The sequence below is a fragment of the Prionailurus bengalensis genome, chromosome B1 (assembly GCF_016509475.1).
Source record: "Prionailurus bengalensis isolate Pbe53 chromosome B1, Fcat_Pben_1.1_paternal_pri, whole genome shotgun sequence".
NCBI lineage: Eukaryota > Metazoa > Chordata > Mammalia > Carnivora > Felidae > Prionailurus > Prionailurus bengalensis.
In genome coordinates this window covers 92,290,072-92,303,301 of record NC_057344.1, presented here as the reverse complement: position 1 = coordinate 92,303,301, position 13,230 = coordinate 92,290,072, and the positions used below count along the sequence as shown (strand labels likewise).

At 35.9% G+C, this 13,230-nt stretch overlaps 1 pseudogene; it reads left to right on the top strand.

Annotated features, from left to right (window-relative positions):
• Window positions 1–11,256: 11,256 nt before the first annotated feature.
• Window positions 11,257–11,356, top strand: LOC122479244 (annotated as a pseudogene).
• The last annotated feature ends 1,874 nt before the right edge of the window (window positions 11,357–13,230 follow it).

Sequence of the window (13,230 nt, the reverse complement as noted above, 5' to 3'; positions counted from 1 at the left end):
GCTGTAATTATGTGACAAGAGATCTGTGTTTCCAGCCGTCTTGGAGTAGGAAACCATGCACGACATCCCACCTATAACCAATTGAATAACTGGGACAGCATCTTAAAACTGGTACTACTGCAAAGTGATACGGACAAGATCCAGGATGGGTCTTCCAACATCTGCAGCTGATAAACAGAAAGAGGAAACCTTTCGAAAAATTCATCAGTGTGGCAGTAAAACGTTACTTTAAGGACAAAAAAGAAAATCCTGCTAAACACTTTGCATTGTGGTTAGAAAGAGTCAGGAAACTCAAAAGGTCCCAAGAATGATAACTATGAAAAATCTACACATACAATAACCTTAGTGCCAAAAATGAAGGTCAAAAATAAACTCCAAAACAGCTGGAGAAAAGATGGAGCACCTTCAAAAGAGTAAGATTGATTATCATGAACTTCGTAAGAGAAGATGCCAGAGTGGTATCTTCAAAGTTCTATAAGAAAATTAATTCTATCGTAGATCTCAACCAAATAGCTAAATAAATAGTAAAATAAATGAAAAGATGAGAAGCTAAACTGGTGCTAAAAGGTGTAGATTCAGCTTTCAACTGCTTCATCTTTCACCCTTCATAGCTGAGGCTCAGATTGTGTGGCAAAAACAACCAGGCTAAAATCTAGTAGGTAGGTCCCCATCATGCACTGCCTACATGCAGTGCTGCTGCCCAGCTGGTGAGCAGCGAGGGGCCCTACGGTTTGCAGGGGAAAAGAAACCAAATCCAAAACCAAAATCAAACCAAACCAAAACAAAAAGCCTTAGAGCTTCAGAGGGGGAATCAGTATGACTTCATGATAAATTAATTTGCATCCTGTTTTTACCAAGAATGAAAAATAACAGCTTCCTTTCTCAACCTAAATATATCCCATTTCTGAGTCCTGAGTCTTTCTCTGATAAGAGGCCAAACAGTGAGATATCTTTATTTTAGTATTTTTTTTTTCAGAAGACTTCCTGAAAGCTGACACCCAGGACATCTGGAAGATGGAGCTGTACTGAAGACAATTTATGAAAGATTGGAGGAGACAGAAGTAACCCACCATGAGAGCGACTGTTGGAATTGCCGAGACTGGAGTCACAAAGGGTTTACATTTTCTTTTTTTTTCCTTTTTTAATCTTTTCTTTTAATGTTTACTTATTTTTGAGAGAAAGCAACAGAGCATGAGTGGGGAGAGGCAGAAAGAGAGGGAGACACAGAATCAGAAGCAGGCTCCAGGCTCTGAGCAATCAGCACAGAGCCCAAAGCAGGGCTCGAACTCACAAACTGCAAGATCATGACCTTAGCTGAAGTCGGAAGCTTAACCAACTGCGCCACCCAGGCACCCCAGGAGTTGACATTTTCAGTGAGTAGTGAACCCCTGCGCGTTGTCCCCAAGCAACATTTGGAAAGTATCTGTATCTATAGAAGAGATATGTCATGGGATACTTCATTTTGGAGTCTTAAACAGAGTTTGGTTTGGAAGTACAGCAAAGGTCTGTTGTTAAACTCAATGTATGAGTTTGCTGTAAATATTTCAGCAGCAAATATAGCCTGACCAAAGGTTTCTATAAGACCTTAGAAGAAAACTCAAGTCTTAATGATAGTGGCCCACTGGCTATTTTGCGTTTTAGTTACACAGCATTTAAATGGTTTTCTTAGGGGCATCTGGGTGGCTCAGTTGATTAAGCCTCTGACTCTCGATTCTAGCTCAGGTCATGATTTCTTGGTTTGTATCTGCATTGACAGTACAGAGTCTGCTTGGGATTCTCTCTCTCCCCCTTTCTCTCTCTGCCCCTCCCACACTCTCTCTCTCAAAATAAAATAAAATAAAATAAAATAAAATAAAAACAAATAAATGTTTTTCCTATTCCAGGATGTCAATTTGGTTGGTGGATAGTGATCTGCATTACATAATAAAAGCCAGGTAGGTTTCCTTTTCCTGATTCTGATTAGCAAGAATATGCACTATGTTCAACATTAGCAGATGTTCCAGCCTGGGATTTAGAATCTCGGTACAAGTATATAGTGGACCTTCTCTGGATTCAGTAGTGACATCACGTTCATGTCAAGCATCAGATGATGATCCAGTGCCTGGCTATGTGGGTGGTGGTCCTGGGTGTTCAGGGCAGATGTGCAAGCAGCACAAGTCTTCTGACACTACTTCATTGTGGTGGCTTTGGTTGTGCTTGTCATTGCTTCACCCCCTGGCTTTTCCATGTGCCAATTTTCTGGTCATTTGAATAATTCTATGAGCCCCAGCTATACTCCAATGGTTTCCTTTTCTACTTGTGTTAGCCAGAGTCATTTTCTGTTTCTCGCAAGTAAAAGTCCAGCCGCAAACCCTGAGTTCTCCCACCAAAAATCACATTTAAAGCTTTCCTCTATGAAGCAGTATTTCACACTGTCATAAACAAAACTCTGCCAGCTCCCACCAAAGGAAAAAAAAAAGTAGTAAAGTAGTCTGCCTTTCTCTTCTACTCTTTTGCCAAATAAAAACAACTTATGATTTTTATTTTATTATTTTTAATATTTATTTATTTTGGGGAGAGCACACGTGGGGGAGGGGCAGAGAGAGGGGGGACAGAGGATCTGAAACAGGCTCTGCACTGACAGGCTGACAGCAGGGGAGCCCTATGTAAGGATCGAACCCACGAACTGGGAGATCATGCCCAGGGCCAAAGTTGGACGCTCAACCACCTGAGCCAACCAGGTCCCCCTGATTTGTAAAATAACATGAATCTGACAGAAAAGTAGTAATATCTGATGAGGAATGGGGACTAGGAATGGGAAAGAAAGACAACCTTTAATTTCAATAATTCATAGTCTGAAGTTTTAAGAATTTTAGTCTTCTATAATGTGTACAAAATTATTTTTAAGGTTTCAAATAATTTGATACACATAATAGAAGTTTTGTTTTGAGATTTTGAGTTTTTCTTTCACATTTTAAAAGATCATATTTTGGCAAACAGAAACTAATTCATCTGCCCTGTAACTTGACAAATTAAGACTGACAATCTAGTTTATTGTTTCCTACCAGAGTGCAGAAAAAAAAACACACAATTTTCTGAAAAATCTGGTATAATGACAACGTCAATAAAAATTGGATTAAGCTGTATAATATTACTTAAAATCTTTAAGATATTGAGAAACAGACTTAAAGACTGGTCCTATTGCTTAAGAACTAAGATAATTTATATAAAAATCATCCTATTTCCTTTTTTTTTTTTCATGAGCACTTTAAGAGATCCAGAAGTACATCTGTGGTTATTACAATGAAGACAGATAACAAAACTGAAGTTGAATTTTAGACTTGCTCTAAGAAAAATTGTCCAGTGTTTCACAAAGCCTTCCTTGTGATCCACATCTTCTGGACCTAAAACATTGCCTCTTGTTGCTAATTTATTTTCTTTCAATACTACATTTCAAATTTATAGGACAAATTCTAATACCTTAATAACAGTAGTTGTTAAAAGAAATAGTTCTTTTTTTTTCATAAAAATGCTAAACTGAAGAAATGCTTAGTGAAACCAACTTATCAAAGACATTGACTGAAGAGTTCTATTATTTAACCAGACAGCCAGGAAACATATTTTCATTGTCTAGAGATATATTGAGAATAAAATATTTTTTGTAAGACTGGACACAATAGTCATTTGGAACTAGAAAGGAAGTATATGGGAAGCATAGGGAACACAAAGAAGTTGAGCATCTTTTCAACATACCATATAATAATATTCCTATTTTTCCTATTCCTATTGTGAAAACCCTACTCAGATACATGATAGCTTGTGTGAAATATATGAGCCTAGAAGATACTAATTAAATTTATATATATATTGAGTTCCCAGTATGTGTAACACTTTTGTGTTACATTGCCATAATATACTTAAGCATCCATCTCATTAAACTAATAATTATGAACTTAAATGTTTTCTATGTTAAACATTTTTGTATGTATCTCATGTAGTTCTCATAACAATCTAATGTGATATGGCGCGCTATAGATAATTTTGAAAATACAAAACTTAATGTAAATCAATTTGACAAAATTGGCATTTGCAAAGAGCAAGCAAATCATTTCTGAAAGACATATAAAGAGTTGCTAAGTTGATTGTTTTTACTTTACCATAGCAGATTAATATACAAGAAAAAACAATGTGACAGTTTTGCATTCATCCATTACTGTTCAATAGTTATTTCTAAAAAATATAAAAATAATAATGACACTTTTTTCCAACTCTGAATATACTACCGTACATATCCCACTGTAGTATCTGTTTTATGAGACAATTATTGACTATTTATTAGAAATGTGCTCTTGTCATCTTAGTAATTATAACTAACACAAACTATTTGTTTCTAGTTTGTTGAGATTACATGTCATGTGATTTATTTAACAATCTATGCATTGATTCTATTAGTCAAAAACTACTTATAGAGGCCTGCACCATGTGCCAGACAACATCCTGATTGCTACTTTAATCAAGTTTAAGCTGGTGAATAAAAATAAACACAGTCTAATCCTCACAGTATTTATAACATGATGGAGAATAAAGATTAATTAATTATTCATAAACACGTAGAAAAGCAACTATAACAAATGCTAATAAGTGGTATATACATGATTCTATGAAAGTCAATAATCCAGGGACAGACTTTAAGTGAAGAAGTCTAGAATAATTTCCTTGAAAAAAGTTACATTTATGCTTATATCTAGTGGGTGACTGGAAGAAAAGACCATCCCAGACAGATGTGTGCAAACATTAAAACATACATGGCAAGGAAAAGAGACAAAAGGTCAGTGTGCAGATAGGAAAGGAGCAACGGTTGATGAGGATGTTGGGGTAGACAAAGAACTTAGGGGTCACGTTAATTTTGGTTTTAATTTTCTTGGCCATGGGAAGCTGCTGATGGATTTTAATTAACGGAATAACATGATCAGATTTGGTTTTGAAAGAAAAAACTATTTCTGAAAGAGGTGTGAAGATTTAGAAGAAAGCCAGAGGGATGGGAAAAGGGAATTTACTATTCTTAGAATCTAGGTGAAAGATGATATTTCCTGAGACTTGTTTTATGAAAACAAGAACTGAGAGAAACAAATAGTTTCAAGAGAAAAAAAAAAAGGTAAGACAAATAAAACTTAGTGATGGTTTTGTTATTTGGGGCTGAGAGAGCTATCTAAGATGACTGTTTGTTTCACTGCATGACTGACTGAATGGAGGATGCTGTCTTTAAATAAAATTGAAACATGAAAAGAGGGGCGGCTGGGTGCCTCAGTCAGTTGAGTGTCGGACTTTGGCTCAGGTCGTGATCTCACAGTTCGTGAATTCAAGCCCCACGTTGGGCTCTGACCTGACAGCTCAGAGCCTGGATCCTGCTTTGGATTCTGTGTCTCCCTCTCTGTCTTTGCCCCTCCCTGCCTTGTGCTCTCTTTCTCTCTCAAAAATTAATAATAAAATAAACTTAAAAAAAAGAAACATGAAAAGAGTTTGTTCTGTTTGTGTGTGTGTGTGTGTGTGTGTGTGTGTGTGTGTGTTAGGGGGTTGTACACCTTATGCAGTTAGAGATGGATGAGGGATCTATGGCTTGGTCTTAGGTATGTGAGTTTCAGAGGTGTATATAGGTATTCAAATCAGTGGGGACTCTAGATTGTGAGTGATTTGCAAATAAGTGTAGAAAGTTGTTTGAATGAGTGTTTAGAGTGCAAGATAAAGAAGAAGGACATAAAACTAGGTTTTAAGGACCCCCAAAAGCATGATAGAAGGAATGGAAAGCATGCTTGAGAGCAAGTGCATCTATTTTTAAATGTGGCTACATATTTCATGTTGGTGTGCTCTAATATAAAAAGGAAATGGCTAAAGATGTTTGATTTTTTTCTCCAGAAAACATACAGAATTACATAAGAAAATAGCAATACATTTACTTTAATTTCATTCTTAGAGGTGAATTTCTAAACCATGTCATTTAGAAAAAAGTAAGGTAATTTAAAATTTTAACATCGCCTTTCTTATAATTTAGGGTATAACGGTCTACTTTTAAAAGTTAGTTAATATTGCGGCGCCTTGGTGGCTCAGTCGTTAAGCGTCCGACTTCAGCTCAGGTCATGATCTCACGGTCCGTGGGTTCGAGCCCCACATCGGGCTCTGTGCTGACAGCTCAGAGCCTAGAGCCTGCTTCGGATTCTGTGTCTCCCTCTCTCTCTGACCCTCCCCCGTTCATGCTCTGTGTCTCTCTGTCTCAAAAATAAATAAACATTGAAAAAAAATTTTAATAAAAGAAATAAATAAAAGTTAGCTAATATCATTGTAAAAATGGACTGTGGTCTCATTAACTCTGAGCTATCCTATGGTTATATTCTAAAGCCAGCTTAATATTGCCTAGTTTTTCATTGCTTATCTTGACAAAGTTTGGTGTGTGTGTGTGTATATGTGTGTGTGTATGTGTGTTTTGTATGTGGAAAACAAATTAAGTTTATTTTATTTTATTTTATTTTATTTTATTTTATTTTATTTTATTTTATTTTTTGCTTTTTCTCTCTCACACTGAAAAATATATTTCTTTTTTTTTTAATTTATTCTCAAATTGGTTTCCATACAACACCCAGTGCTCATCCCAAAAGGTGCCCACCTAAATACCCATCACCCACCCTCCCCTCCATCCCACCCCCCCATCAACCCTCAGTTTGTTCTCAGTTTTTAAGAGTCTCTTATGCTTTGGCTCTCTCCAACTCTAACCTCTTTTTTTTTTCCTTCCCATCCCCTATGGGTTTCTGTTAAGTTTCTCAGGATCCACCTAAGAGTGAAAACATATGGTATCTGTCTTTCTCTGTATGGCTTATTTCACTTAGCATCACACTTTCCAGTTCCATCCATGTTGCTACAAAGGGCCATATTTCATTCTTTCTCATTGCCACGTAGTACTCCATTATGTATATAAACCACAATTTCTTTATCCATTCATCAGTTGACGGACATTTAGGCTCTTTCTATAATTTGGCTATTGTTGAGAGTGCTGCTATAAACATTGGGGTACAAGTGCCCCTATGCATCAGTACTCCTGTATCCCTTGGGTAAATTCCTAGCAGTGCTATTGCTGGGTCATAGGGTAGGTCTATTTTTAATTTTTTGAGTAACCTCCACACTGTTTTCCAGAGTGGCTGCACCAGTTTGCATTCCCACCAACAGTACAAGAGGGTTCCCGTTTCTCCACATCCTCTCCAGCATCTATAGTCTCCTGATTTGTTCATTTTGGCCACTCTGACTGGCCTGAGGTGATATCTGAGTGTGGTTTTGATTTGTATTTCCCTGATGAGGAGTGACGTTGAGCATCTTTTCATGTGCCTGTTGGCCATCCGGATGTCTTCTTTAGAGAAGTGTCTATTCATGTTTTCTTCCCATTTCTTCACTGGATTATTTGTTTTTTGGGTGTGGAGTTTGGTGATCTCTTTATAGATTTTGGATACTAGCCCTTTGTCCGATATGTCATTTGCAAATATCTTTCCCATTCCGTTGGTTGCCTTTTAGTTTTGTTGGTTGTTTCCTTTCCTGTGCAGAAGCTTTTTATCTTCATGAGGTCCCAGTAGTTCATTTTTGCTTTTAATTCCCTTGCTTTTGGGGATGTGTCGAGTAAGAAATTGCTATGGCTGAGGTCAGAGAGGTCTTTTCCTGCTTTCTCCTCTAGAGTTTTGATGTTTTCCTGTCTCTCATTCAAGTCCTTAACCCATTTTGAGTTTATTTTTGTGAATCGTGTGAGAAAGTGGTCTAGTTTCAACCTTCTGTATGTTGCTGTCCAGTTCTCCCAGCACCAACAAATTAAGTTTAAAAAGCAGTTATAAAGTCATCAGATTTTTGTTCCAATGATGATGTGAATGCTATATCAATAAAATATTCTATTTAATAATATTTTTAAATCAAATATCTTCCACATAATATGTCTTTTTGTGCATGTGTGCCTGTGTATAACCCTACTTATACCAAATTATCAGGGAAATAAAATGAGATGCATTTATGTTAATACCACTTCCTGAGTTGATAAATAATACATTGGCTAGTAATTTTCAAGGGAAAGTAACTAGAAGAATCTAGGTAAAATATTCATCCAGACAATCAAAAATTAATTTGACTTATAATATGCATATGTGAAATACATTATTTCAGATTTACGGACTTCAATAAAAATATTCTTACTCTGTTGAAATGTATGAATGAGTAAACTAAAGATGATTATCTTTTAAACATCAATTTACTGAATGCTCATCAACAGCATAGGTTTCAATGAAATTCTTGTAGAGAAAAAGAAAAAAGAGAGAAGTTGATATAAACACTAACCATTTTAAAATATATCCTAAACAGTCAATAATCTTGTTAAAAAATTAAATATCCCACTATATCCTCATAATTTATGCTTTCACGTACAAAATGCATAATGGAAATACTGTTCCATTCCAAAATGGCAAACTGTATGTTTAAAGCTATGATTCAATTAGTTTTCTTAATACCAAGATTCAAAAAAGTCTATAGTTCAGCTTATCACATGTCATTTTATTGTGGATTTCGTTCCACTTCAATAGCATTTACTCTTCAAGGGGCATCTGGGTGGTTCAGTCAGTTAAGCACCTGACTTCAGCTCAGGTCATGATCTCACGGTTGCTGGGTTTGCGCCCTGTGTCGGGCTCTGTGATGACAGGTCAGAGCCTGGAGTCTACTTTGGATTCTGTGTTTCCCTCTCTCTCTGCCCCTCCCCCGCTTTCACATGCACCCTCTCCCTCTCTTTCAAAAATAAACATTAAAAAATAAAAAAAAAGAATTTACTGTTCAAAATTATAAGCTCTCAAAAAGCACCCAGAGCAATCAAACTAAAATATTTCATCTCTTTTTACCTTTTATCTTTTACATACATTAATATCTATATTCAAAATGACTACAAATAATGTTCCTTTGTCCTTTTCATCACTGATACAAACTCTAAGTCATACAGACAAATAAAAACTAATAGCAGGCAAAAGAGGAGAAGCCAAGGGCTACATGTGACTGCAGATGAATGAGGTGACCACCAACTGTGTAAAATCAATGACGCTAAATTTCAGTCTTGTCAAAATATGTCCATGGTATAAGAAGTATTATACTTCCCTTCTTTTGACAAATGGATCAATAAAATGATAGAATAGACAAAGGTACAGACTCATAGTCTGAATGAGATATAACATTCTATTTTTTTCCAGAAGGGTCATAACAAAACGAGTTCCCCAACTGTAGACTCTTTCTCCCTCCCATGTTTCCTAGTCTTCTGTTTTTTGCCTTATCTTATTTTTGCTGTTTTCTAAAATATATTTTATAAATGTCTATTTATTTATTTTTTTTGAGAAAGAGTGCAAGCAGGGGAGGGCAAAGAGAGAGGGATAAAAAGAAGCCCAAGCAGGCTCCACAGTGTCAGTGAAGAGCCCCATTTGAGATTCAAACTCATTAAACATGAGATTATAGCGGCAGCTGAAATCCAGAGTCAGATGCTTAACCCATTGAACCACCCAGGCAGCCCTGTGTGCTTGCTGTTTTAAAGGGTGTTTTGGGGCACCTGGCTGGCTCAGTTGGTAGAGAACGCAACTCTCAGTCTCAGCGACATGCATTCAAGCTCCATGTTGGGCATGGAGCCTACTTAAAAAAACAAAAAAACAAAAAAAAAAAAGAAAAAAGAGAATATTTTGGACCTCACTATGTATTCGTATTCTCTGGCTCTGGGGTAGGGAGAATCTCCTTACTCACTGAATTATGCCGCTTACATGTACTATATGGTGGGGAAATATAGTTTAGAAGTGATGAAAAAGACATTTAAGAATGGAATGTCTTCTGAATTCTTATTTATAATCACCAGATGGTTCACTCAATGATTATGTTTTTCTGTTTTGTGCTGTTTTCTTTTATGGCAGTCTTACCAAAATATTAGCCCCTTTGCTGTATATTTCTTTCCCTCAAAAGAATATATTTTACATCACTTTAACGATGTTTTGAAAAGAGAAGACCATTAAAATAGACATACACAGATATTCTTAAGTTAAAGGAGTACTAAAAAGTTTAAAATTTGCTCTAACATGAACAGTATTTTAATTTTTGTTGTTGCTGTTAATAGAGATCTCATATGTTAAAAATGAAATCAAATCTATTAATTGACATAGTTTTCATACATTGTGGGAAATACATAACTTTGAAACTTTAAAGAATTCTTTTTTGGTTAGTAATTTTGCAAATGGATACTCCTCACTAGAGGGAAAAGCAGTTAACAAGAAGATAGTGGTACCCAAATAATTTGAATAATCAAAGCAAATTTTTGTTTTAAAAGATTTACTGAGACATCACCCATTATAAAGTGCACAGATCTTAAGTGTATAGATCACTTAATTTTTACATATGCATACACCTATATATGAAGCAAAGTTATATTTCACTGGGTGGAACAGTAAGGGTTAAGTTGTATTGGTGAATCCATAGCTAAATATTACATATTTGGGTTTACATGTAAAAATTGATATGTTTCTCTGGGTAGCATCATCAACTGAGATAAAGTTTTAAATTTCTATTGTGAATTTTTTACCTATAAGTTCCACATTGTCAGTTCTATCTATACAAAATTGTTTAAAATGACTAATTAAAAGAAAACCAAACTCTAATAACATCATACAATTCGTCTATTCCAATTTGTCTCAAGTGATTCTCTTTATTTAAGCTGTATAGGTGAGAAGTAAAGCAAATTCAGAATGGAGATTTAAAATATGGCTCAGTCTACTTATGTAATAATCTTTCTTTATTTCTTCTTTATGTGTTCTGATAGAATTTGATAACCAACCTACTCCTAACATTTAGGGGGGTTTAGGGCTACAGTATAAATGGAAACGAATACATCTTGTGTTTATAAAATCTTTATAAGATATCTATGAAGTTATATATATGTATATGACATATATATATATTAAATACTTTATGCCCTTCCACTTTAATAATGTACCCCTCATAAAGATTCTGAACTTCCAAATCTGAGTTTAGACTTCTTGGATTTTCAGCCTCTGTACTTTGTGTTGCTTCTGTTTGTTCCCACCCAGAGGTCTATCCAATCCCACAGGGACCTCTTGTACAATCTACCGATGTCACAGACTACACTGCGCAGCCAAGCGCCATTTTCTGCAAGCAGTTATTGTTGGCAGCTCTCAAGGCACCTCTCAGGCCACCACACAGACTACTGATTAAATTTTTGGTCTAGTGCTTGTTTCAGCAGCACATACGCTAAGAAGATACAGAGAAGATTAGCATGGCCTTGTGCAAGGATGACATGTGAATCCATGAAGTGTTCCATATTAAAAAATAGGTACATAGGGGCGCCTAGGTGGCTCAGTCGGTTAAGCGTCCGACTTCAGCTCAGGTCACCATCTTGCGGTCTGTGAGTTCGAGCCCCGCGTCAGGCTATGGGCTGATGGCTCAGAACCTGGAGCCTGCTTCCGATTCTGTGTCTCCCTCTCTCTCTGCCTCTCTCCCGTTCATGCTCTGTCTCTCTCTGTCTCAAAAATAAATAAAAAAAACGTTAAAAAAATAGGTAAATAAATAAATAAATTTTTGGTCTAAATAATCAATCAACAAGATTATTAGTATTTCTTTTGATCTAAGGGTGCTATGAATCAAGAATGTTTGGAAACCTGTGTCTTAGTCTCCATGAAGGGACTCTGCTTAATCCCAAGAAGTATTTAAATATGTATACAATTTACACTTGTTGTTGTCCCTACCATTCTGACTATTTCAAGCCCTGTTATAAATGTAATGGCAAAATGTTATGCACAAAATAGGTTTTACATGCTTACTTATTTACCTATTTAACTCATTGAACATATGAACACATTGGCTAAATAAATGCATGAATACTTAGTAACGGAATCTGAGGCATTAAAGGACAATATTTAAAAAAAAATCACAGTGAGTGTCTAGATATGGGAAGAAGGAGGTATAACACTAAAGAAAACTTGTGACAAAATACTTTGTAGTGAAACCCAAGTGATAAAAATCCTGACCAGAGAAGAAAGCACTGATATTTAAGAATGGCAGACAAGGGGGGCACCTGGGTGGCTCAGTCGGTTGAGTGTCCGACTTCAGCTCAGGTCATGATCTAGTGGTCTGTGAGTTCGAGCCCCGTATGGGGCTCTGTGCTGACAGCTCAGAGCCTGGAGCCTGCTGCAGATTCTGTGTCTCCCTCTCTGTCTGCCCCTCCCCCGCACATGCTATGTTTTTCTCTCTGTCAACAATAAATAAAAACATTAAAAAAAATTTTTCAAAGAAAGGCAGACAAGGGGCCAAACATATGAAAATTGTATAATAAGTTTAAAAGATTAAAAAAAAGAGCAATAATAAATAGAAGTGAAAAATGAGAGAAAATGGAAATATTTTCAAGTGTTTATCATTTGTCATGCACAGTGCTGAAAGTTTTCTATGCTCTATTCCAGTCACTCTTTCCAACACTTCTCTGGGTGGGTATCATCACTCTTAACTGGAAAAATGGGTAAAATGAAGTTCACAGGAGTTACCTAAATCATGGTTGTTCACTTAGTTCTAAGTGATAAAGTCAAAATTGGAGCATGGATCACTTTAATATTACTTCCTTTCCACCAACTTTAGGATATACTTAAGGAATATTTCATATATGAAAATAGTAAGGCACTGCTAGTGAAATTTTGCTGAGATGATTAACTAGTGAAAAATAACTCTGGTCTTTTTTCAATCTCTTTGGTGGTTAGTGTCTTCATTTTTTTAACTACTGAAACTAGAATCAAAACCAGAAAGGAATGGATAAGAAAAATGAGTAGCTCTGAATTTGTTGCAGAAATTTGATGTCAAGCCTTTGAACTGAACTCTAAATGAAGAAAAACTGCCAAACATGACTGGTTAGAGAGGATACGTAGGCGGTTATCAACATCATCATCAGATGTGCCCTTGTAACACATCTAGATTTAGAAGGTACAGTGACATTTGTCACAGGAATTTCAAACTAAAAAGGGGAAAATATTTTTTCTACTTTTTTCCTTTTAATTGTTTGTCTCTTTCAGTATGACTCAGTATTATATCAATTTAAGTAGACAGCAACCACTATCTATCCACACATTCTCAAGGCTCAAATTATAGTCATTTTATCAGCAATCATAATAAGATGTTTCATGGATCTATTAGTCATTAAATAATGCGTTCGCCAAT